General features: G+C 36.9%; 1 pseudogene; it reads left to right on the forward strand.

Moving 5' to 3' along the window:
* The first annotated feature begins 145 nt into the window (after window positions 1-145).
* On the forward strand, window positions 146-6,193 carry LOC120595591 (40S ribosomal protein S6-like; annotated as a pseudogene).
* The last annotated feature ends 20,850 nt before the right edge of the window (window positions 6,194-27,043 follow it).

Consider the following 27,043-nt stretch of genomic DNA (forward strand, 5'->3'; position numbering starts at 1 on the left):
TGCCTCATCTTTTTTCCTTTGTGTAGTTTTGTTTTAAGATATGTAATCCTGGTTAATCTCTAAGCTCTCCACCCAAACTGGAAAACTTCTCTCAATATAACCAAACTCAGTCTATCAGCTCCTTTTTTTTCCCTGCAGTATCTCAATGGTGACAAAAAAAGTGACAGCCTACATTGAGGAATTTGGAGGTATGGCAGCATGTCACCTCATACTTTCCTTTAAACATCTACCCCACTGTCTTTATTGATATTTTAAATTTACTATCAACACTTCATTTCTATTAGCTATTAGGTTCTCCTGATGACCTTCTTTGAAAAATGTGTACCTGTTCAAAAGATGGACCATTTTTAACAACCAACATGGTAGTGTGACTAGATCATACATTTCTTCTTCTATGGCAGAGCAGGGCATGGCACAGAAAGGCTAACGAAGGGGCAGGCAGCAATAGTGAAGGAGTTAGCTCCTCTTATTTTTTGGACTCACGCCGCCCAGCTCTGCTATAGGTTCTTTACGCTTGCCAAAGCACCAAGCAAAGGAGAGAGCATTAGGTTTGAGAGAGTAACATTCATAACCTCTCATCCACTGAAATACAAAGTAAGTGTGTCTTACTTTTAAAGTCTTCAACTATTAGTCTAATCTCTCTGAAAATATTTCTCTCCACAGGTGAATGACAATGATGATTAGCGTACACACACACACACAGTCACGTACATGCATGCACAAATCTGCCTTTATGCACAGAGAGCTACCCAGAAGAGAGTTGAAATAAACTAAGAGAGGCTTGATTTTGGCCTGCTGAGTAAGAACAAACACTGTATCCCGTCTTTTCCCTTCTATAGCAGTATCGTTTCTAGGAGTGAGTGAGTAGAATTAAAAAGCTATGGCTAACATAAAAATAGTTTTGCTTTCCTGGTATACACAGAGCTACCTTTAGACATATAAAACAAAGTTTGAACTGCATGTGTTGTATAGAATAGACAACCAGTATGCTTCTTGGTCACATTGTTTTGGTAACGTTTGATAAATTTAAGAATGCAACATCTTTAGAGTCAATATTGACATGCTCATTCAGTTAAGGTCTAACACCACATAGCTAACATTTTTAACATTTCTCCTTGTTTAGCTTGGATCTTAATACATCATTTAATGAACGCCCAGATAAATCAGTTAATCTCAGGGCTAGGAAGTTCCAAATTCACTTGCTTTCTTTCATTTACTTGTCCTCTAAATCTTCTCCTTACCTAGTAGTGGTGCCAGCTAGAGAGCTCAAGATATGCAAGAATGTGGGGTTAAAAAAATTTTTTATTAACCCCCACCCCTAAGAATAGACATATTCTTGATTTGCCTGGGATTGAGGAGCATAAACCTTGACCACAACTGAGATTCAGAATAGTACAGATATTTAAGAGGGATTAAATAGATCTTGATAGAAATCAGAATGCAGGGAGGGACTATAGGGCTTTGATTAAAAACATCAGCATAAAGAAGAAAGCAATCTGGCCCAATAATAGGAACTAAGTTGGAGGGAAGAGAATATCTAAGTACACTAAAGCTATGTTTAAATGCATCCCAATTCAGCCTCCTGATGGTGACTCAGCTCCCTTGGGAGGGGAGGTCTGCATGTTAATCTAATGTCTGCATTCTTTAAAGGTGGTGACAAGCACTTGTGCTGAGAGATGCCCTACTGCTGTAACAACCATCCCTCCACCTCTTCAGTAAAAATTACAATGCTAGAAAACAGGGAAGAAGGAATTTCCTTACAAGCCAGAGAATGATAAACATCAGACATCTAGAGAGAAGAGCTAAGAATTTCAAAGAGGAAAGCAGGCCAGAGGTCTGTGAATAGGAATGTGTGGGTGGGTGGGGGACGGGGAGTGGAAGGTAAGATGGGTACTACCCATTTATACCCAAGGATAGGCGGGCAAGCACTAAAACATAGTGGGCTGGCAAGAAAAGCAGAGGTGTAGTCCAGGGCCAAAATAAATGTAAAACAAATTCCATGACCTGTTTACAACTCTCTTTGAACATCTAGAGAAATACAATGAACTCCTGCTATTCAGTAGGAGGAGATTATCGATATTATGGATGTAGGGTCTGATAACTACTGGAATCTGACTTACGATCCATAAGCTGGTGAACTTAAGGGGCATTAGGAATTTTATATATTTACTTACACATGTACACACATAAATATATACATATATGTTACATATATATCACATAATAAAAACACAGCTTCATACATGAGCCTCATCTAAAACAAAAGCTACTGTTTGCTCCACAACAAAAAAATGGAAATTTGATAAATGGTTATTAAAATATGCACATAAATATCAAATATATTATTTTTCTTTTACAAATGAATCATTTCTAAGAGGAAACAAAATGCATGTACTTTCTGAATGGAGAATGGTGGTGATACTTCTCTGAAAGCTTTCATATCATACGGTTTTCATAGTTAATATTAAAATAAAATATTGAGATCAAGAATCTTGATTTTCCCCCCTTCTCCAACCAGGCAATATGGCTTTAGGCCTTTTTGTTAAATAAGTCCCACCTTGTGGTGGTAGCAAAATAGTGTTATTTCTATTTCAATAAAGTGAATACAAAGAACCGATAAACATGCTTAATTAAAGCCTAAATAGCTAAATTCATTTGCTTTATCTCTTCCTTGGGTCACACGCATGACCTCCTGGCTTCCCTTCTCTGGCTTGGAGATCTGAGGGCTGCTAATTGCTCCCACAGGACTGTTTTCTGGCTACAGTGCCGCCGTGCACTAGTAAGGGCCAGGCATCTTTGGACACATCTTGAGGAAGGTTCCCCCTTCCCTTTTGGTAAGATAACCAGCTCATTAAATCTAAATATGAAGGGCATTTTATTATAAAGAGTCAAATCTGAAGATTTACTTGCCCATTTTTCACCTGCTTACCCCTCCTGCTTATTCCTTTGTAGTCGCTAATGGCCTTTCTCTAAGTTATATAATCCTGTCATGGGTATAAAAATATCACTCCAAGGCTGGTCATGTAGCTTAAATCATTCAGCTGTTAGCAGTGACAGGGCGGGTGTATGAACCACATTGGAGACAAGGGTACAGCTATCCCACTCTCTACTCTTGTCACTGGGCTAAGAAGCACTGAGATTTTAATAAGATCATAAAGCAGAATGACATGGACTGGCCTGATAGGTGGTTTTCATTAGCATTCAGAATGCCTGGGATAATAAATTAGAGCAATTGAGCAGAAATGGGCAATTTGATTATTCAACATTTTTCAACACCAGCCCAAGCAGCTGGACCTGGAGCAGTTCTGCTGACTTCTCCGCACGTAATCAGGCTGGCAGGGCACAGGTGAATGCATAGCCATCATTTTCTTCTACCCAGACTCCAGGAGGGAGAGGCTTGGATTGTGTCTTACATACTTGGCAAGGGTAAATCGATGATCAAGAGTAAGAAGTCTTCATATATCTTTGCCGTGGAAGTGGCAGAGTTGGACTGGCAGACTTTCTTTTACTGCAATAGGCCTATGCCAGTTGGGAGAACGCTAGTGCAAAGCAACAGGAGAGGAGCCACGACACACACAGCAGTTTACATTCCTAGCAGAAGAGCCCTCGGTCAACATGATTTTCCTACAGAAACTCTAATATAGCATGAGACTAGGCCTTAATTTATTCACTCCGGCTAAGGGGCCGAGGGCCAACTTTTCCAGAAGTGTTATCAAACCATATTTATATATATTTAAAAAATTATAAACCTCATGTATACATTAGTTAGATAAGGCAGGATAAGCAATCATATAATTTTATATTTAATATGACACGGGATCAATTGAATCACTGTAAATTTTTTACTGTTCATTTGTGTTTTGTGCTTGTTTTTTTTCCATTGGTATTCCATTAAAAATAACTTTAAGTTGAAACATTTTGTTGATAAGAAGGTAAATGAAAAAGTTCATCAGAATTGATGAGTGTAGAATGGCTTCCTTAGATGCTTTTACAGGCATCTTTGAGGAAGTTTGAAGTTGTATTCAGACATATTATGGCTTTATGAGTAACTGAAGGACAAAGTTCTGTTGTGACATCTTGTTTTCTTCATACTATACTTTCTTGCAGTAAAACAAGGAATTAGACATCATATGGTTCTACTGCTTTTGAACAGAAAACCTTTTGGTTTTCTTGATTTGTCAGCTCATTAATGTTAGATACTTGGCCTTACACCCTGGTGTCATGCAGGAGTCTCGTACTTTTAGCTTAAAGAGTAGAAAAACTCCAAGCGTTCAATGTTAAAATTGATTCTGACATCACGACTTAAAAAACTTACCAATTCAACTATAGAGACTCTACAGATAGCTATAGAACAGATGATTATCATCATCTTTCAGTGACTTTTGGGTTGAGATATTAATATATATATTTTTGTAGTATATGTGTATATATACATATATATAAATATATATGCACACACATAGATGCATTTATGTGCAAATTAATTTTGGCTTTGAAATAGCTCGAGAGACTACCTACCCATCCAATGACCATGCAAATACATTTAGAACTACTCTTCACAGATGTTTTAATAGTCATATTATAAAAATGATCACTATTACTATAATTTAGATAGCATCTTACATTAACTAGATATTTGTTTCCTATTTTTCTCCTTGTTTCTTCTAGTTAATTTTGATTCTTTTCACTCTCTCAATTCTTCAGGCAACAGTCTAAGGAGATTCAGAGAAGGCGTATACTAGAGCAGAACAAACACCAAGAGACTCACGAAGAACCTAGAGATTGAGGGTCCTGCCTGAAGTCGTGAAATAGAGAAACTTACAGAGCAGCAGCATGGGAAGGCTAGTTCTGGAGTACTAAAGAGATAGATGTTGAAGTTTAGAGGCAAGTTCAAATCCTGATTTGAGTACTCCTAGCCCTGTGACTCTTGATGAGGTTGACCTCTGAGCATTAGTTTTCTTATCTATAAAGTTGGGACAATCATTTAGTTATATCATGGGATTATTGTGAGAATTAATTATGTGCAGAGGACTTAAAGTGGCCTAGGGTGCAGTACTTAGACCTCTTCTCTCCTCTATCTACGCTCTTTCCCTTGGTGGTCTCATGTAGTCTCAGGACTTCAAATATTATCTGTATGCTGTCCCCAATTTATATTTCTAATATACATGTCTCCCCTGAACTCCAGACTTGTATATAAAACTGTCTACTAGACACCTCTGGGTTATCTAACAAGAATCTAAAATTTGACAAATCCAAACTCAGTTCTTAATCTCTATCCCTTCATCAGCCTTTCTCCTCTTATAGTCTACCTTCCCATTCCTCAGGCCAAAACCCTTTGAGGTCTCCTCACTTTCTCTCAAACTCCAAATCTAATTCATCTGTAGTCCTCTGCAGTCTAGCTTTAAAATAATTCCAGAATCCGCTCTTTTTCGTGGCACCTCGAAGGTGGTCGGCTGCTTCAGGGTGACACTAAACATTTCCTTCCCAGCCACTGGTGCCAGATGCTCACTGAAGTGGAAGATGAACGCAAACTTCGTACCTTTTATGAGAAGCATATGGCCACAGAAGTTGCTGCTGATGCTCTGGGTGAAGAATGGAAGGATTATGTGGTTCGAATCAGTGGTGGAAATGACAAACGAGGTTTTCCCATGAAGCAGGGTGTCTTGACCCATGGTCATGTCCTCCTGCTACTGAATAAGGGCCATTCCTGTTATAGACCAAGGAGAACTAGAGAAAGAAAGAGCATATCTGTTCGGGGTTGCATTGTGGATACCGATCTGAGTGTTCTCAACTTGATCATTGAGAATAAAGAGGAGAAAGATATTCATGGTCTCACTGATACTACTGTGCCACGTTGCCTGGGGCCCAAAAGAGCTAGCAGAATCCACAAACCTTTCATTCTCTCTAAAGAAGATGATATCCGCCAATATGTTGTGAGAAAGCCCCTAAACAAAGAAGGTAAGAAATCTAGGACCAAAGCACCCGAGATTCAGCATCCTGCAACATAAATGTCAGCATATTGCTCTGAAGAAAGTGTACTAAGAAAAATAAGGAAGAGGCTGCAGAATATGTTAAACCTTTGGCCAAGAGAATGAAGATGGCCAAAGAGAAACGCCAGGAACAGATTGCTAAGAGACATAGACTATTCTCTCTGAGAGATTCTGCTTCTAAGTCTGAGTCCAGTCAAAAATGAGATTTTGTAAGAGTAACAAATAAGATCAGACATAAAATAAGTAAATAAATAAATAAATAAATAAATAAATAAATAAATAAATAATTCCAGAATCCAATCGCTTCTCAAGAGCTCCTCTGCTAACAATAAAGTTGGCTTCTTTATCACTGATAGAATACTTTGCCAAACGACAGAAGAGTCCACATGCTTTTCAATTGTTCCTGAAAACATTTACCAAGGTAGACCACATACTGCAAAATAAAACACTGGTCAGCCATCATTACCTCATGCCTGAGGCACTAGCTGCTTCCATTCCCAGGCCCTCTTCCCTCCTGATCTACTACCTACCAGCTTTATGTCTTGTGCCCTGGAGGCAGACCTGTGTGGGCAATTAGAGGTCAACAAATCTTTTCTGTAAAAGGCTAGATAGTAAATGTTTAGGGCTTTGCAGGCCAAATGGTCTCCATTGCAACTACTCAGTGCTGCTATTGTGATATGAAAGCAGCCGTAGATGATAAGAAAATGAATGAACATGGTGGTGTCCAGTAAAACTTCCTTTACAAAATAAGCAGCAGGCCAGATTTGGCCTGTGGGCCACAGAGGGGCAACACTTGGACTATATCAGGGATCTCCCTTGCCCTGTGGAATCCATTGGTTTTAGTCAATGGGGAAATATAAGCAAGAAATGAGAGGGATTGAGGAGAGAAGGTTAGCGTACATATTCCGCAGATACACTGCTGCCTGGCTACCTCCCTCAAACCAAGGCTCAGCTTTCAAGCAGCCCACTAAGCACAGTACTGTCTCTGGGTTCTTGTGACAATTTGCCCCCTTACCACTTTAGGCCTAGGGGCGGTTACAGAAAATGTTTCTGTTCCTTGTGGTTTCCTGACACTGTGCCCATTGCTTTGGAATAGTCTCTTTACTAAACTGTTCTTCTAATTGACCACTTTAGTGTGACACTGTGTCCTCTGGAATCCTGACTGATATACTTAGGTTATAGCAATAGCCTTATACCCACCCTACTGCCCTCACCCAGTCTATTTTTAACACAGCAGCTAAAATGAAACTGCTAAGACCGGTAGGGTCAGGTCATGTCACTCATCTGCTCCAAACACCGGTAGCTCCTTTCTCACTGAGTCAATGCCAAAGTCCTCGCAATGGTGTGGAAGGCTCTGTGTGATTTGCCCTCTACCACCCATTCAGTCTCCCTTTCCTTCTTTCCATCCTCCCCTCACCCTATGGCTTTCTCACCGATGCTGGAATCAGGCTTACCCCTGCCTCAGGGTCCTTGCACGGCTGCTCCTTCTGCAAGAAATGTTTTCCCAAATATCCACAGGGCTTCTTCCCCCACCACTCGGATTACTCCCTCACCTTTGCTCCAAAGCCAATGAGCCCTTCATTTATTTATGTCCTCCTCTTCCTTCATTCCCAAGTCAACTTTCCCAAATCTATTTTATCTTCTATAATATTTACCAGATTCTAATATACTATATAACTTGCTTATTTGCTTATTGTCTCTCTCCCCACTACAATTAAGCTCCATGAGAGCAGGGATTTGAGGTTCTTGACACCTACAACAGCATAGGCATTCAATACATGATAATTGAATGAATATTCAATAAGTTACTCAAGAAAAGTATTCTGGACTTAGAGATGGGAGATCTGGTCTGGAATCAGTTTCTGCTTCATTTTTCCATCATTCCCGTCCTTCTTTCCTTCCTTCATTGCTCTTTCTTCCTCTGATAGCCCTTGAAGTATTTGTTTTTATAACTGTACAGAAAAATGAACAGAAACCTAAACTTAACAAAATCTCACCTCCTCAGCCTCCTGACATTGATCTCAATATCCAAAGCTCCTTTCCAACCATTGTTAATGTGCAGATATAATCTTAAGACTATAAACATAATGTAGGTACTATTTTTTGTATTCCTCTTTTTGGCTTAATATTTCCACAATGAAGGTGGATGCCCTTCCCACCTCCCAATTATGCTCCTTGAAAAAAAATGAACAGTACGTAAAATATGAAAAGAAAAATGAAAGATATTAAATCTCACCATCTGAGGTACTACCATCAGCATGTTTATGATCATCCACATATATATACAGATGATATATATGAATCATCTACCTATTATCTATCATCTTTCTATCTATCATGTATTCTATCTATCTATGTATCTCTTTCTCTATTTTTTACAGAAAAAAGACAGCATGATAAATGTTATTTTTATCATTAGATCTATTTAGAAATAAATAAATAAAAATGCAGCTTCTCTAACCAAGGTATTAATCTAGTATATAATGTTTTATCTACAACTTTCTCCAGTTTGCTTCATTTTTCAAGTTGAGATTCCAGTGTTTGTTTTTTTTTCTAAAGGAAATAGTACAACCTCTCTCATAGTTGAGTATTTTGAATTATTTTAAAGTGAAAATAAAACTATTGTAGACCCTGATTATTGACTTCAGTTGTGTTAAAATGTTACTTAATATATACTAATATATAACTCAATGTTTCTTATGTTTTGGCTCTCATGTAAAATCAAAACAAGCTTATAAATTAAATATAAAAACAACACTATAAAATGAATAGAATTCAAATTGATAACATTAATATAATACAAGACACTTTTGATGAAACTAAATAACTAATGTTTGGTTTAATGATTGAACTATATAGCCTCAAGTTTGAACCTATATTTAATTTCTCTCAGTATTTCTACTTTAATAATACAGAAAATGTTAATTCATAATTCTGTTTTATAAATTAGTATTAATACCTTTAAGGCATTGTTGGCTAGTTCAAGTTAATCAGGCCACATACTTAATAAAAACTGCCACAAATCAATTCATAATTGCAAATTTTAATGAAGTTTCATTGTGCAAAGTTGTTTTATTCAATTAAATATACCAGTGATCTTAGCATTGCTGCATTATTGAAGTCTGCTTTCAAATAGTCAAGTTTCAGTAGGATTAAGAACAGAAATAGTTGCCAATTCATGTTTACTACTACCTTTCTTTTCCCGTGTGATACACATAGAGATAAGTGTCTTTGCAGGATGTTGGCTGGCAATCTGCCTATGGCCCAGACAGCTTTGCAACAGCTTTAGCTGTATAAGGTTGCAGGGCTTGAGATGGCTCCATTTTCTTACTCTTTTTCCTACTTAAATCAAAGTAAAATACTGATTTGTAAGGTGTTCTCTGATATTATTTGGTTATCACTTGAAAGGAATATGCTTATTAACGCAAACTCGAACTTCTAAGTTACATATTACATGTTACATTTAGTTAGAAGATGGTGAAGTGATGATAAAAGTGCTTATATTTTGCATAGATGATCAGTATAACTAAACACAAAATTAACAAAATTCTAAAAAGATCTTACTGGCCTAAGGGGATAGAAGTCCTGTGCCCCAGATGGGAAAAGAAAAACAAAAAAACAAAAAACAAAAAACAAAACAAAAAAATATATAATGGGTTTCAGAATGTACATCGTTCTGGGCTCAAATAATAGTTTCACAACCTACAAGCTATGCAAACTTGGGAAATTTACTTAACCTTTCTGAACCTACTTTTCCTATTTGTAAAACGATGACCATCCTTGCTGCTTACATGAGAAAATCAACATTGTGGAGCTGTGATAAGGACTTAATAAACTGAGACGCACCAGACGCCTAGCCAGATCTAAGTGTTATGGAACCCTTAGTTGCTGTCACAGACAGCGCAGCTGGTGGAGTCTCTAGCCCCAGGGAAAGAGCCTTAACAGTTTGTTAGCCGAGCTCCTAAATCACTACACTGAGTGGGTGATTATAGACTTAATCATCAGCCAGATATTAAGACCCAGTTTTACAACCACAACTTTACATAACTTTCCAACAAGCAAGAAGATTATCTTTTTGCGTATGACTAGTCCCTGATCTAATGGAAGCATTTTTCTTTCTAAGATTAAGACCCAAACTCAGTCCAGAGAACACAGACCAGCTAAATATACATTTGAATTAGTTACAACACTCTTAGGGAACAGTGTTCCAGGCAGAGGAGAATACAAGGTGATTAAAAAACTTCTGTGGATGATTAATGTTCAAACACATGCTGTGAACAGCTTTCCATATCCGATGGCAGTAAAAATAAGAATTAGGATTGACTGTGATGGCTTCCATGTAAAGAGTAGCTTTTAATTTAATCATTCAGTAGGTATTTATTCAGACCTATTTTTTCTTCTAGGCATTTGGAATTCCTTGGAGGAGATGGTAGCGTACTGGAGAAGAACATTCACAGACACATGAACGTAACATAGGATGAGACGTGCTACACAACTAATGTCTACTAGATGCTGTGGAGGGGTTGAAACTAGTGCTGTAGATTTAAAAGAAATCTTTACAGATAAAGCAAACCTTTCATTTTTTATTTTTTTACCTGTACACTTTCGAAGCATAGTGCACTTACTACCTTCCCAGACCATTTGCATTTTTTCTAGGTTCAAAAGTTAGGTGGATAATTGCCTTAAGTTGGAGTCTACCCTCATGCCCAGTAAGGTTTACATGTGGATGGCGATGGTAGGTCAAAGAGCTCAAAGTTACCTGGACCTAACACTGAGTTAGGAAAGAACCCACTATCTTTCCTGCATGACAACTGAGAGTCTGCTTTTGTCTTATAATACATACTTCCTGAGTCGGGGCAGGGAATGAATCAGTTTTTTTTTTTTTTTTTAAGCATTTAGTTGGTAGATTAAAAAAACAAAACAAAACAGGAGGATGAGGGAGTTGAATATAAATTGTCAGGACAGGTTGGAAACCAAGAAATGACACTAACTGTGTTATCCCTCTAGTAACAGGGGCCTCTAAGCCTGGCACCAACTGACAAGAGCATGCGGCAAGCCAGGGATTAGATCCAGTGCCAGAGCAAAGAAATATTCCTTTCTCTCCTCATTGGTCACCTACAGTCATTATTTCCATTATCTCTTTTTCCATGAGGCCACTTGGCCACTGCCAAACTTTTCTCAGCGGACACTGTTGATCATGTTTACTCAAAGTCCTCTGCGTGTCTCGCTCTGCCTCAGTGTTACCCACACTGGGCCGTGCGGGACTGTGGAGTTTACAACATTCCCTTCAACAGCTGGCAGCTACAAATTAACTTTTTAACTTCATTAGGCTAATGTGCTGAATTACCCCTAATTTGGAGCACCTGAAGCAATCTCCTTCTCCCTCTCCCCTCCAACTACCTTCCCTCATCAATCAGGGGCTGAGTGGCAGGAAAGTAGCATATGTAGAGTCAGACCCGGCTGATCAGAGACATGTGTGTTTTTCCATCCCTGCTGAACAACGAAAGGGCTTGGTCTGTTCCAGTCATATCCCTTCGCTGCAGTCAGGGCTCGAGTGAAACAAGAAGCCACTGCAGTTTCAAGGAGAGTGAACATGACGAGAGAGATCAGTCTTCCTCCCATCTGCCTTTGGGCATGCACCTCTCCTCAACCAGCAATTTCCATCCTGGATGATCTAATTCAGAGTTGCTTTCAGCACTACTTTTTTTTTTTTAATTGAATAAATTTGATGTATAACATTATGTAAGTTTAAGGTGTACAACATGTTACTTTGATCCATTTATATATTGTAGTGTGATTGCTGATATACTGATATAGATAATAATGCACTGTCATTCCGTAATGTACATATGGCTATATCACTGCTACTTTTGATTTCCTCTAGCATTCCCAGGAAGTCAGACTAAATAGGATAGCATTCCCCTTTACCTTTTCCCATTTTCCCAGCAACCAGATGGCTGAAAGCTTTTGAAAAACAAAAACAAAAACACCAAGTTTTATCATCTTTCTCTAATCACACCTGTGTTTAGTGAAAGGGAATCCTGACTAGCTCCCTTTCAGCTGGATTTTCTTAAAGCCCGCAAATAGTTCAAAACAATCTGAAAAGTTGAACAAAGATCTTCCCACTATCCTGTCAGGCTCAAGTGCCAATTTTCTGCCCAGAGAGTTTTCCCTAGAGGGTACTGAAGGAAAACCAGTACAAACAGAACTCAAAATCTCTTTCGGACCCATGGTGCATTGCTCCCCTCAGTTTTAGCGGATAAAGCTCTTTTCATTATATGGCTCTCCTGGAACCTCTCTTCCCTAAAAGCTTGGCCTTGAGAATGAGGCTGGGAGACCAGAAAGACAGATAAACAAGATTTGCTGGAACAAAAAAGCCAACACATCCCTGACTTAAATCTTATAAGGGGAGTTACACTTTGTAAAAGCAATTCAGATGCACTTTGTACATGGAGCAGTAGTGGAAATAGTTTCTTAGAGACAGAATTGGAGCATAAAAAGTGAACATTGATGCCAGAAGCTTAAATTGAATATTACTTGATTTTGTTCCCCTTAAATTTTGTTTTTCGTAAGCTTTTATTTTTATACTTTATAGATCAGGCAACCATATGTCCTAATTTTCTTGGGACAATTCTTGTTTGCACCTGTTATCTTGATATAATTTTCAAAAGGGCCTCTTCCACTTTCAAAATATCCCAATCACTAAAATAAGTTAGAAAGTCACTCCATTTGCTGTGAACCCCCAATGACCATTTGTCTAATCTTTCATCCTCAAGATGATAAACAAATTAGATAAGTTTTTGAGAATTTACATTAATGGTATGAGGGAAAAATAGTATTCTGGTCTCATTTCCTCTTTCACTCTCCCCCTCCCCCATTTGGGGCAAAAAGTGATGGAGAAGCCATGTTCTGGAAAGAGTGTAGAATTTGGAGTTTTAATCCCCCTACTGACAGTTACTTTACTTTCGGTTAAGTAAATTTAGCTCTAACTGTACCTCATCATCTTGGTCTAAAAAATGAAACTAATTATAACTGTCTTAAAAGATAATGGAAAGGGTTATATAAAGATATATGTATGGAACCAGCATAGTGGCTGGGAGTGGCAGCTAGAGCTATAGCAGTAGATGCAGGTGCTACAGTGGTTCTAGTCATAGGTAGAGCTGCCTCAGAGTAGCAGAGAAAAAGGCCTTGGACTTGGTTTAGGTGATCTCTTGTTAAGCCTTTCCTTTGTAACCAAATAGCTATATAACCTTAGACAAGCAAGCCAGTTTTAACCCCTGAGTTTCATCTCAGTCTTGCCTAAATAGCAATTTCATTCTTTTAATGGTAAAATGGAATAATGCTGATGAAAAACTTTACAGACTATGAAGTTGATATGGAAATCATATATAACTTCCTGGATGCTCTCTCAGTGCTGCTTTGGAGATTATTCCTACATGTCGTGGGAAGATGCTTGGTGTTATGGTCCAAGTACTGGAAAGTGCACTAGACTTAAGAATGAGGGTCTTGATTTTTGAAGCCTCAAGGTCTGCCAGGAGTGAACTATGAGCTGTTAATGGGTGAAGGTATATACAGGCAAACTGGTTGCAATAGAAGAAAGACTTTCCTAACAATCCAGGTGGTTGGAGACACAATGTCTACTCTCTATGGCCGACATGATTAATTGCTTACCCAAGAGCCACTTTCTCTTATTTTCTGCTTACAGATCCCTGATTTTAAGGTGGAAGGAGACCTTCCATGCTGTAGAGGTAAGCCCTATTCCTAGATCTAGAGGATGAGCTATCTTTGGTGTAATTCAGCCATGGCAAGCCCTTCCCTTGTGACAAAGATCATCCTAGGTGTGGGTTTAAACAAGACATAAAGTGAGGTATGGGTGATGGGGGAACTTCATTTACAGAATAAAAAGACAAGCCCTTTTTGGGAATAAGCCTTTCCTCCATGTTCCTTTTTCCTGCTTTGACTTCTTTGTAGAAGGAGTTTGGCAGCTGCTATGCAATCAGAGACCATGTGCATGAGGATGAGCAGCCAGATGTGAAGACTGTCCCATTGACACTGATAAACTTGATCAGCCCAGGAGTGTCTACTACTAGTTCACTTAAAAGAGATAATAAATATATTCCATTCTTAGACATACAGCCCAGCCGAAAGCATTCCTAAATGACACAACCCCATAAGTCAAATAAATCCAAAGAATACTTTATAGTTTCTTTTTTTTTTTCAGTGTTTTCTCTCAATTGTCTTTGGAAACTTGAAGTTTGGCTGAATATCATGCTTGGGTTATGAAAAGAAGAAAATATAGTTGTAGATGGTATTCTCATATCTTTTTAAATGTATTTCTACTTATTTGCAAAGATAAATACAGAAATTATGGGTTAGCAAAAATATGTTATTCTCTAAAAAAAAAATTTAGACTCTCAATCAGTGAATACATAAAATTCTGCTATGATAAACTGTAAATTGTAACTCACTCAATTGGCCTGAACATTTTGAATTTTGTATTATTGGAGTCTCGCATCCTTTATGTGTCCAGACCACATAATATGCATATAAAAATTAAGAGTTAAAAATAATAAAAATAAGTTTGAAAAACCACATTGGGCTTTCCTGTCAGTGGTGGTTCCGTTTTTATGTGTCAGGAATAATATTTCACACAAACCAGCTCATTAAAAAAAGTAACCTTGGAACACAGTGTCAGGTGGAGATTTTTTTAAAGATGTGCTGGAAATTATGCAGCCATAAAGAGCATTCCTACTAATTATCTTGGTACTCATATTATGCTGACCGGTGTGTCACCAAGTTGGGGTGGCAGAGAACCCCCTCCATGCCATCTCACACACTGTTTGTTCCATTTTTTCTCAAACTCATTTACCCAATGCTCATATTTATGCAAGAGAGGGTAATGAGGTAGCCAGAGGTTACAGGGAATGCAGAGGGCTTTTGGACTATGAGAGCATTGGTAACTAGTGAGGCTAGCCTCAGGCTGTCTGAAATTGAAATCTGAGGCTAAATTAATAACTCAACCTGAGCATGCAGTTTTACAGTAAGTCTGCCTCCTATAGGGTTGACACTATGTTGTTTGACATAAAAGGATCTCTAGATATGATAGACAAAAAATAAAGTTCAAGATGATTCCATTGCAAGTACACCTTTGGGGGTCGGGGCAGTAAACACAAAGGGGAGGGACACAGACTATCTAAAATTTCCCCAGAATGTGCCTTCGTATTTTGATCTATAGAATGTGTGTAACCTGTGTGTAGTCTTAGAGGTCAATAATAATCTTGCAAACAAGTAGACGTCTGTTCTACAATTACACTCCTCATGACTCCTTGCAAAGTAAAGGCCAGCTAGGGTTTTCATAAAGCTCAGGAGCAGGGTAAGATGCTGATTGGACTCATGCCTGTGCTTTTCTTTTTTATTTATTTGCATTTCAGAATAGGAACATGTAGATAATTTCCCAAAGTCTGGTTAAAAAGATAGTGGGATATTTATCTGTATTTTCAGTGTAGGTATGTTCAACAGAATACTCCCAGTAAGGAAAATGTCAAAAATAACAGTGAATAAGCAGAAAAATGATGCCTGAGAGACATTATAGATTGGCCCCCAAAGACACTAGCTTAGAGCTATTCTAAAAACTGAAAGTTAATCACAATCTGAGGCATCACTGAGATAGATAAGAATGAAAATAGAAAACATAATCCTATCTTTCTCCTGAACCATGTTTGCCCTTCCAGTATAGAATAATGTACTTGATTATGTTTCAGGTCTTGATAGTATCTGGAGAACACTAAATTGATTAGAAGAATTAAGGGGTTGCTGTTAACGGCCAACGAAAATTCTTTGACCTATACAGTGCATAAAGTCACGGTTAAAACATGACTGATTGAAAGCTGTGCTAGAGATGAAAGTAGTGATTTAGCAATATTTGAAATTTAAATACTCTATAATTGGACAAATTAAAGAATTTCTTTGTACAAATGAAGAAGATAGAATTTAAGTGATCTTTTTAATGTCATACAGAAGCTGTATGAGAACCCTGGTCTCATGACACATGATGTGGTGGATTTTCACTTCCCAGCAGTACCTTATGAACTGGGATATGAGGTAAATGAATGAAATAGCCTCTAAGTTCTGTTCCAGCCATCTGTGTGACAGTACCATCTAATCTGCGATGGATCATCGAGAAGACCATCTCTGTGCACTGATAATGCAGAGATTGTGAGGCAGTCAATGTACAAAGGTGTTCTGTGTTTCCTTTCTTCCAAGAATTTATTCTCTCACCAGTCTGGGAGTAGCACAGAATGTAAGACAAGATGTCTGCCTTTCCCCTAGTGCAACCAAGAACAATAAAGGTGTTTAAAATATCACTTTCACTTAAGTTTTTTTAAAAAGTAGCTTCCAGCTACAGGTTTCTTTCCCACTTCTCCAAGGTAGCCAGAAGGTGAGGGGCAGATGTGCTGAGCTTTATCACCAATACCCCTGCAATGTGGTCCTGATTTCTACTCCCAGTCTAATTTCCCACAACTCAAAATGTAAATCAAACTGAACTGCATTTTTCTTTCCACAAATGCCCATTTTCATGCTCTTCAAACCTTATACAGTATTCTCTTTCTTGAACTTTCTTTTATACCTTCAGGAAATTATCTGATCTCCAATTTCACAGAGAAATAGAATCACAGGTGAATCTCAGCTTATCACTGCAAAACCTCTAAACCTGATACCTAGGCCCATTTGCTCTTGCTCTTCTTTCCTTCCTTTCTTCTTTCCTTCTTTCTTCTCTCTCTTCCTCCCTTCCTCCCTCCCTCCCTGCCTCTCCTCCTCCTCCTCCTCTTCTTCTTCATTTATTTTTTATTTTTTCAATCTAAGTTCATCCATGTTCTCCAGAGACCATTTTCTTCTGCCTTTTATGGGGCATTATGCTATTGGCTACTTGCTCTTTGATTTCTATCTTACTTTATCTTCTAGATCCCTGCTATCAGAATTAGAACATGCTCACATTTCATCCACTATAAAAGTATCCTTCCTCAATCCCATTCTCCTGATAAGTATGACATTCCTCTTATCTATAGTATTTATAGTATATCTTATCTATACCTTTATAATTATAGGTAGGTAATAATTATATAACTAGCTATATGATTTTTTTTCTTCTCTTAATAAAAATGTCACAGAGCAGGAATCTAATTTGTTTAACTCATTATTGAATATCTAGAGCCAAGCACAATGTCTAACTCATAGTAGGGAGGTACTGAATAATTTTTGATGACTGATTAATAAGTGCATGAATGAAAGAATGTATAAATAACATTCTTCCTTTGGCTCTTTGCTCATATTATTCCTTCTCTGTAATCAGGATGCCTTTTCCTGTCCCTTTTTTTCTTATCCGAATCCTGCATATCATCATTTGATATTTAAGTGAACTATATCATATTGCCACCTCCTCCTATACCAAAAGGATTCCCTTATGTCTTCAACTTAATTGCTCCCTCCTCAAAACTCTCATTTTTAGAAGCGTTTGGCATCTTATATTCTAGTACCTCGTATGCATGATTTTTCTCCAGTAAAATATTGAATGCTTATTGAAGATAGATCTCAGTACAGTGATATCATGTGTTCTCCACAAGAACACAGATTTGTACAGTGAAAGGGCCCAATAAGCACTGAGCTAATCAATTTATTCATTTGTTCATTCACTCAACTATTTATTGAGCTTCCGGCAAGGCACAGTCAATTGTGCTAGGAATGAAATGGTGTATAAGGCACAGTCTCTGTCTATACAAAACTTATAGCAGGTAATACAGAAGAATTAACTGGCATTTGTGTTAGTGTGGTAAGTATTATGGTAAGGATAACTGCCATCAAGGGCAGACTTGTTGGATTTAGAGAAGACTTCTTAGAGAAAGGGACTCAGAGTTGAGTCCTAAATGATGAGTAGAAATTAACCTAGACTAAGGAAGCAAAAGGAAAAGCATATAAAAAACCTCAAAGGTGAGCCAGAGCATGGCACACTCAGGAAACAAAAAGGGCCTGGTGTGGTGGAGACTAACTGGGCAGGTGGAGGGGAAACCAGAGCTAGATTTTCGGTGGCTTTATTAAAAGGCAAAGGGAACCACGGAATTGGAGAATTGTGTGATTGGGTTTGTATTTTAGAAAGTTCTTTCTGGCTGGAAAAATGAAAGCACAAATAAATGGGGGGAAAAAAAAAGATAAGGACTTCCATGGGAGAACACGGAAGTTAACATGGAAGTTAAAACTTCTAGTCTTGGATTTCTCTCTCTGCATATACGTTTTCCGCGATTTAACATTCACCCTGAAGTAAACCATATTGTGCATCTTGTCCTTTGGTCATTTTTTTTTCTCTGAGACTTTAATAGTCTTCTCAGGTTGTTTAGAGTTAATGAGGCAAATGTCCTCAATCAAGAAGCAATTTAAGAACATGCTGCTAATTTCAATGAGTTCTGTAAATGAACTAATTTAATACCAGCTGACCTTTTTATTTAGGGAGGATGATTTGTGGCTGTATTTTCCTGATTTGTGTCTATAAGCCTCAGCAGTCTGAATGGGTACTTTGAGCCCTGGGGTAAACATTAATCATTGTGCAAGGATGGTATGCTTCTAAGTGGAGCATGGGACATTCACTTCAGTTAGTAAGGGGAAGGTATCTTTTAAGGAGAAGATCTTCACTGGGTTTATTAAAACTGAAAACCATAGAATTAAGAATACTAAACTTCTCTGGTGATATAGACCAAGCAGAAAGATGCTGAATGATATTATAAGATTTTAACCACGTCCTAGAGATTTTTTTACCCTATGCTTTTTCATTTTTGTAACCTCTTTAGTGCTGGAATGGTGCCAATTTTTTTTTTTAACTTTCTTTATTAGCATAGAAGATCTCACTTCCTGAATAAAATTGAGACACATTCAATGATACTTTGATGATCCTGCCATTTCTTTTTAAGTGGCTTTTACCACTTAATGTTGTAAAGAACCAATATTTCTGTGGCATTTTCTCTAAGATCAGCTATCGGTAGGAATGTATCTTTTGCTGATGATTTTGTATGAAGGGTTTTGCCTTAAAGCAGCAAATCTATAGGTCTACAAGCAGTGAGAACATTTGACAATGCCATCATAGCGATAAAAGGATAAAATATTATTTCTGCCAGGGAAGCAGTTTCTATTTAATGGGAAAGTATTGTTCTAAGTACGGTTTAGTGTTGTTGAATCAAGCCCGAAACAGCAGCTTTCAAGTGCCTGGTAAACTCAATCTTTTTTGAAGACCAAGTGGCAAGAGAATTGAACCGATTAAATCAGGATAGGGTAGCATTTCCTTTAAAAGAGGTAAGAAGCATTAACCACAAAGAAAATGATTAATAAAATGACTGCACTAAAATTAAGAACTCCTATTCATAAAAAGGTACTATAAATAGAACAAAAGACAACCAGAGTAGAAAAAGATATTTGCCACACATAATTGCCAAAGGGCTTGTATCAAGAATGAAAACAGAACTCCTGCAATCCTGTCGAAAAATGGCCCAAAGACATGAATAAGCAATGTGGGAAAGAGGAAATCCAATGGTCAATGAATATTTGAAAAAAAGCTCAAATGTCTTCTCAATCAGAGCAATGAGAATTAAACTACGAGTTGTCCATGAGATTGGCAAAAATCAACAAAATGAAAAACGCTATCTTGGTTGGCTTGAACCAGGAAAAACAGGAACTCTCATATACTGCTGGTTGGAGTAAAACTGTTAAAACCACTTTAAAAAACAATACCTAGAAAAGTTGAAGATACACGTACACTGTAACTCAGCATTTCTACTACAAAGTGAGAAAGTCGTACATATATGTTTGCTCACACGTTTTACTTTAAAAATCTGGAAAAACATTTCATTTTGTTTTGTTTGGATGTGAGAGTGTCTCTAGAGCAAATGCAAGGTGATAGAGAATTAGGGAATGAATAAAAAGACATTTGCACTAAAAAGGAAGGAAGGAATGAAGGGAGAGAGAGAGGGAAGGTGGGAGGAAGGAAGAAAGAAAGAAAGGAACACAGAGAGAGAGAAGGAAAAAAGGAAGGAACAAAGGAAAGAAGGAAGAGAGGAAAAGAGAAAGGAAGAAAAGAAGCAAGAGAAGGGAAGGGGAAAGAAGGGAAGATGTTTTGTGAGGCTCTATGCAAAATGAGATCTAGATGAAGAAACTAAAAAATGTTTCAATTTTTATGCTCTACAAACCAAATAATTTAATTTTTTTTTTTAAATAAAATACTAACTAGGAGGAGGAGAAACTATTTCTTAAATTGAATACTGTGGCCTTATAAGGTAATGTTGCCCCAAAATGTGGAAAAGACTAGATGGAGCCTTCATTCATCTTGTATTATATGAACAGAAAAGCCAATGTTTATTTAGCATTAATTATGTTTTATGCATAGTACAAACCCTCTACATGTAAAAGTCTCATTTAGTCACCATATTATATATATTCTCATAACCCCAAATTTACCTCTAAAACTAAATAAAGTGTTATCTCTATTTTACAAAAGCAGACACTTAGGGAAAGTAAAGTTGTCCAAGATTACAAAATTTGTAGATAGTAAAGCTGAAATTCAAATCTAGTTTAATGGTTCCAAAAAATACAAAAAAAAAACAACAAAAAATCTTACAGGTGTATTAGGCCTTTCTTCCTTTGAGCTATTGGCCAAAACCATATATTAAAGAAAAACTCATGGACAATAGACTACTGGTTACTAGACGGTAAGGGGAGAGGGGAGGGGGGAGGTAGACGGGGTAAAGGGGGTCAAATATGTGGTGACGTTAAAGAAATCTAACTATGGGAGGTGAACACACAGTGTAAATATATATATGCCTTATTGTTAAAGTTTACAGCTGAAACTTATTGGATTTCATTAACCCATGTCATCATTAAAAAATAATAATAATTAATTAATTTTAAAAAAGAAAGTAGTACTTTAAAAAAGAAAGTAGTACGAAAGAAAGAAAAAAGAACAACTTAGCCAGAATACTTTAAAACCCAGCTTCCATCCCTCTAAAAAAGTTTAAAAAAAACAAAAAACAAAAAACTTTTTTTTTGTTACTTGTAAAAGTAATAGCTCTTTAGCATTACAATATTCTCACCCTCTCTTCTGTTTGGTGACTTTAGGGAGAAGGCATTATTTCTGCCTGTAGAGAATAAGGAAACAAAGGGGTACCTGGTTTGGGCCTATCTCCCCTTTTCATGATATAGTTACAGGAAAGATATAGTCCCTGCCCTTTGGAAGCATTAAAATGAGGAGGTATTTTGGCACTGTGTTAAGCAGGTAAACACAAGAAGTAAAGACCTTTGCAAGCTGAGAGGCGACTTTGAAGATGCAGAATTTTCATATTGAGCACCAATTTAATGCCACCAAGTTTTTTTTTCCTTCTTTTGGTGAATATGTCTGTCTTTAAAATAACACACATCAGCCAAATTAAAAGCAATAACCATTGTCTGTGACAGAAAGTTGTTAGTGTCATCATTTTAACAGACTGATTCAACCACGGACAACATACTGGAAAAGTCTAAAACATGCCTTTTATCAAGGCATATATGCCAAGTGGATTATTTGAAGATGCATTTTACCTCTTCAGAATGGAAACTTTTCAAGGGCAATTCATTTAGTTCCTCTGTCTTAATCTGCTTCAATTATTCATACTGAGTCTGAGCTACACAGCAACAGAAATATCTCACGACTTGTGCTCTCCAAGTGTTGAACAAAGTATCACAAGTGCATATACTTTAGGAAGCAATATCTAAAGAACAGAAAGTAAAGGCAGGGAGGGCATAGGAGTATACGAATTAAGAGAATAAGGCATGTTTTATTCTGAGATCTTAACATATTTTGCTTGGGGCCTGAGACTGATCTTTCTTTGAAAGGTAATTGCACAAAGAAGATAGAAAATAACATATTGATGACTTTATTGTTTTATATTTTATATAAAATTTACTTAGGTTAAGATCCAAGTGATTTCTATTCCACTAATTTTTTTTTTTGCTGATTTCTTCTAACCATGAACTTGATTTCTATGTATCTCATTGATCTCCATTAGTCACATAGAAAGAGTAATATCCATTTTCCTATTTCCAAAGGAAATTATGAATATCAATGATGTAACAGAATTACTTCAATAATACACTGACCTCTTTAAAAAAAAAAACTTTACAGGTAGTCTAAGCTTTTCTATAGCTTTAAATTTGGCTGACATGGTTATCTAAAAATGCTTTAACACACGTTTAGTATTTATTGCAGCATTCTGAATATTTGTCACTTTAATGTGGGGGAAAATCTGAATAAACACTTGGCGGTGGAAGGCCATCTGGTGTCGTTGGGGAGCTACTACGGGTTTGCGTGGAAGCTTAGGAAATGTGTTTTCCACCTCATCTGCTTTCTAGTGTGTGTTTTGAAACAGGTTATACATACCAATACAGGCTGTAGTGGGCCCTTATTTACCTCCACAAACTGGGAGCAGTTATGGTATCCTTTGATATTGTTTTTATCATGTTATGGTATAATTTTCATAGGGTTATATTTGACTTCAGAGTATATTTGAAATGCCATTTGACTATGGACATATCTGATAATTTTAGATTTTGTCATATATTTCTACTGTAACGTAGAGTTCTGACTCAGAAGCTAATAAGTTGCTGTGTTTCCCTACTGAGTCTTCTTGCTCTGTTCTTCCCTTCTGCTCTGCTTCTAGCCAGCAGAACTATCAAGACCTCTGAGATGAATATCAAATCTCCTACCTCATTCTTGCTTGTGCAACTGTACTGTTTTTAGGTCCGTGAAGCCATAATTGTGTCATTTGGGACACGACTCTTCTCATTCTTCTTGGCCTACAGGGAAAAAGGAAGACCTATGCATTTAAAAAAAAAGAACAAAGTGTCTAATTTTCTAGTGATGGAAACATGCAATTAAAGATCTAAATGCAGTAATCGTGGGAGATAAGTTGGAGGCAACAATGTCATGGTTATTTCACATATTTTAATATAGTCAGTACAGTAGACATAGAACTGATAAAAGTCATTCTAACCTTGGTGAAAAGTTTTAGAAACAAAAATTGCAGAAACGGTAACTATAGAACTTACCATATTTGATTGTTTGGGGTGGAAACAAATGGACTCATTCAGTTGCTCTCATCTCATCTCATTTGTTTGTTTACAAACCCAAAAGGTCTCACTCAGGATAGATTTCTGTAAAAAAGTGACTTGGAATTTAAATGAACCTGAAATTAATGTTGTTCTTTTTGGCAATTGCTTTCTCTCTCACAGTATAATGGATGATGTTGTCAATGATTCCCTCAGTTTTGGGAAATAACTTTTGTCACCTAACCTGTTCTTTTTAATACTTTATGTTTCAGGCTGATGAATATGGACAGGATAATGGAGATGCCTAGTGATAAGAGACTGGATTTGGGACATCCTTCTTTTATTCTTTGCCTTCTACTAAGAGTTCTGGAAACTCCCAGTGGATCAATTTCCTGTGGATAACTTAAGCTGTAAAACAGATAAAATTAGTGAGAATGGAGGGTCTGACCTCTCCTTTTTCAGATGATCTTGTTAAACTTCCTAATGCCTCCGATTACCTATGAAGCAAAAGATAAAACGAGAAGTGAAAAAAATGATAGAAATTAAAAAAAAAAAATCGTGGCTACTCTCTAATGGCTGGCATTGCTAGAAGTGAAGCATTTTGCTATGAAAATAGATGGGATGCTTTCTGCTTTGCTGGAATGTCAGGAAATGTAATTCATTAGTGGTTTGAAAAGTGCTTTGAGCTAATGGAATAAAAGGCACTAGAGAAATTTGAACTAATATTATTAAAAATGAAAAATTGCAACAGAGAAACTTATTTCCCCAAGAACACAGACATCAATATTGAGTCTAATATTGCCAAAACAACCAGTTTGAGAAGGGAAAACTCTAGTCACTCATCTGGACAACTCATTTACACGTTTCCAAATTACCAATTTAACTAATTTTGTTTTCCCATTGAATTATATGAATTCAGTTTTCCGAGAGCCTAGATTCTTATTCATATTTGGGGTACAACAGATTTAAATTTTTCCTATGTGGTATAAAGTCTTCAATTATGCTACCTTGATTTCTTTTCTCTGTAAAGCTATCTTGACCTATAAGGTCACATGTATTCTTCTCAACCTTTCCCCGTACAACCCTTGACTATCATACTTCAGATCAACACATGTCCTCATCTTTAGAGACTATTGTATTCATCACATTGCCATGGTAATTAAGATGGGACAGTCTGAAGTAAATATAACGGGTAGCAAGTGTTTGTTCAGGTTTCTGAGAATATGAGGAACATTATTGCTTTGTTCACATTTAGTTTTTCCACAGTAATGTTGGCTTGAGAATAATGAACACAATTAGGGCTTTTTTGATATTGTATACCTTTGAAACTATTCATTATTCTGTTAACAGAACCTTGCTAATTTGCTTCTAAATTAATGTACTCCTGTTGTGATGTAGATTATGTTTTATAGTCAATTCAATCTACTTTCACTTTCCTTCTTTTGTTTATTGATTTCATTTTCTTTGTTCATAGTGTCATTCTGGTGAGTAATAAACTAGAATAACTTTCAATAATCTTTTAGGGAAGAAACATACTTTATCTTAATGATAATTGTTTATCACTGCATCTTCTTTTTAATGTATTATCCAACTGCAAAGACCAAAAAATTAATTATATGTATTTTTAAATGCACCTACTTAGGCCTTTTCAAAACAGGAAAGAAAGTCCTAACTCCTTCCTTCCTCTGAAAATTATACTTCATGTACTCTGTCAAGACTCTTAAAACAACTCATATTTTGCCAGTACTTTGTAACGCGATGTAAAGTGCAATAGCAACCACAGAGAGTGAACATTAGAGAGTCTAGACATATGCTACGTTGATGTTTCTAGCCTAATTACCAAATAACTCTACACGGGGAATGGAAGTGAACAAAGGTTAAGTGTTTGCCTTTTAATAAGTTTTAAACCTGACTAAACTATTCTGAGCCTTAATGCAAAAGCAAGGTTGGCTCACGCTAATTCACAGATATATGTATTAACAACAATATTTTATTATTATTTTATTATATTTCTCAGTTTCAGAGGAAGAGCCTCTTTCTCATTAATAGCACTGAAAATCAGAATCTAACTCAGAAAATAAATGACTGATTAAGCTGTCCTTTATGTAGGAGATAGAGGGGATGCATTAGAGTTGGCCCTTCAAAGAGATATTTCCTTTACTCTTATCTCACTCTTGAATTTAAAAAAAAATTAAAAATCATTTATCCATTGGCTGTTTTCTTTCCTTCCTAGTTTCTTTTCTTGCCTTGACTCTTTTCCTTACCCCCTCCTTCCCTCTCTTCCTCCCTGTCCCTCCTTCCCTTCCTTCCTTTTTTCCTTCTGTTATTTTTTCTTCAATGGAAAACAAAAAACAAAAAACAAAACACAACAGAATTATCTGCCACATGAGAATCCACATAAATGCAAAAGGTGAAACCTGCCAAGTTCAAATCTTAAACCTTTACCAGAATGTCTTTTGCATGGTTTCCAAACAGGTAGATTTTGTGTGCCGTTATGTGTGTGTGCCCGTCCATTTTAGATAGCTTTTAATGTCTTTGGATCACCTACGCTTAATGAAATTGGAGTTCAGTCTAATAGGAAAGTCCACAGAGGATTAAGTTTAATGCACTATAATAGGTAACTGAGCTTTTGTTAGTGCACATTTTATAAATGTGACTTTTAGTAAGGACCCAGAAAATTAGGTTTACAAGCATCTTGGAATGTTTCCTTATGGCCTTTTGCAGTCTTTCTTTTATGTGGTGATTTCTAAAGAGACCATATGAGTGTTGGAAATACCAAGTGAAGAGTCAGAGAAGGCAGGAATAGAAGACTTTGAAGCCTGATGTTTTGAAACTATTGTTTCAAGAGGCTGATAGTGAGATTAAATTGAATCAATTTTCACAAAAATTGGACACAGTGTACCAAGCAAAATGTCAAATGCAAGAGAAGAATTACAAAATCTGTAAGCACAATAATTGTACAAAAGAATAATAAGGGTTTTCACAGCAAGAGACTAAGTGTATCTGACTTTAGCTTATTTACCTCTGCATCAGAAGAGAAATTAAGGACCAGTGAAGGAAGTGTGTCACCTCATATCGTATTTGACAACCTGAGAAACCTAGTACCACCAGAACTTTGTTAAGCGAAGAAAACAACAAGCTTTACAGTGATAGCCTGCATGTGTTTAGAGTTTTATACCTTTCAGAGCATTCTCATGTCTATGTTATTGATTAATGTTCCCAATTATTTTAGAATACAGTTAAATGTAGGTATGCAACAGATGTGAATATCAATATAGAGCAAAATCACAAACAAGTGCCTTTTTTTCTCACTGTACTAATACAACTGTGCAACTGTGTTACTCAATCTATGTTTACTCGCTGTTCATGAATTTGTACTTTATACCTCAGGCGATGGGGACCACTGATTTCTGAATAGAGAAAAACCAAGTTCAGGATTGTGTTTGGGGAAATATTCAAAATAGTTTGGAGGAGATGGGGTGGTGGTCGCGAGGAGGGACAACAAACTGCAGCAGTGAAAAACTGAATGAAAAGGATGGGATGCTTTTGAAAGGACTGTAAATGAGAAATCTCAAATATGCTGGAGATGAACCTGTTTGGGAGAAAGAGAGAATTGGCAATGGGAAACATAGGTAGAGCTCACTCTAGGTTGTAGGTTGGCAGAAACACCATTGGTTTCGCAAGCATCCACATTTTCAAACTCATTTTTCACAGGTTCAGAAAGTTAAATCTTATATCAGTAATTATCTTACTATAATCTGAACTCTATACCTCCAGAAAAAAATGATCTTTGAGATGGAATAAATACTCCGATAAACTTTAGTTTTACTAATTTGAAATCTGTGATCACTTGAAGAGGGTCTATTGGAAATTCTGTACCATCTGTAGAAAATAATTACTCCTTAGGCAGATTACTAATAAAGGCAGGCCCACATTGT

Source organism: Pteropus medius, unplaced genomic scaffold, assembly GCF_902729225.1.
Source record: "Pteropus medius unplaced genomic scaffold, Ma_sr-lr_union100, whole genome shotgun sequence".
Lineage (NCBI taxonomy): Eukaryota > Metazoa > Chordata > Mammalia > Chiroptera > Pteropodidae > Pteropus > Pteropus medius.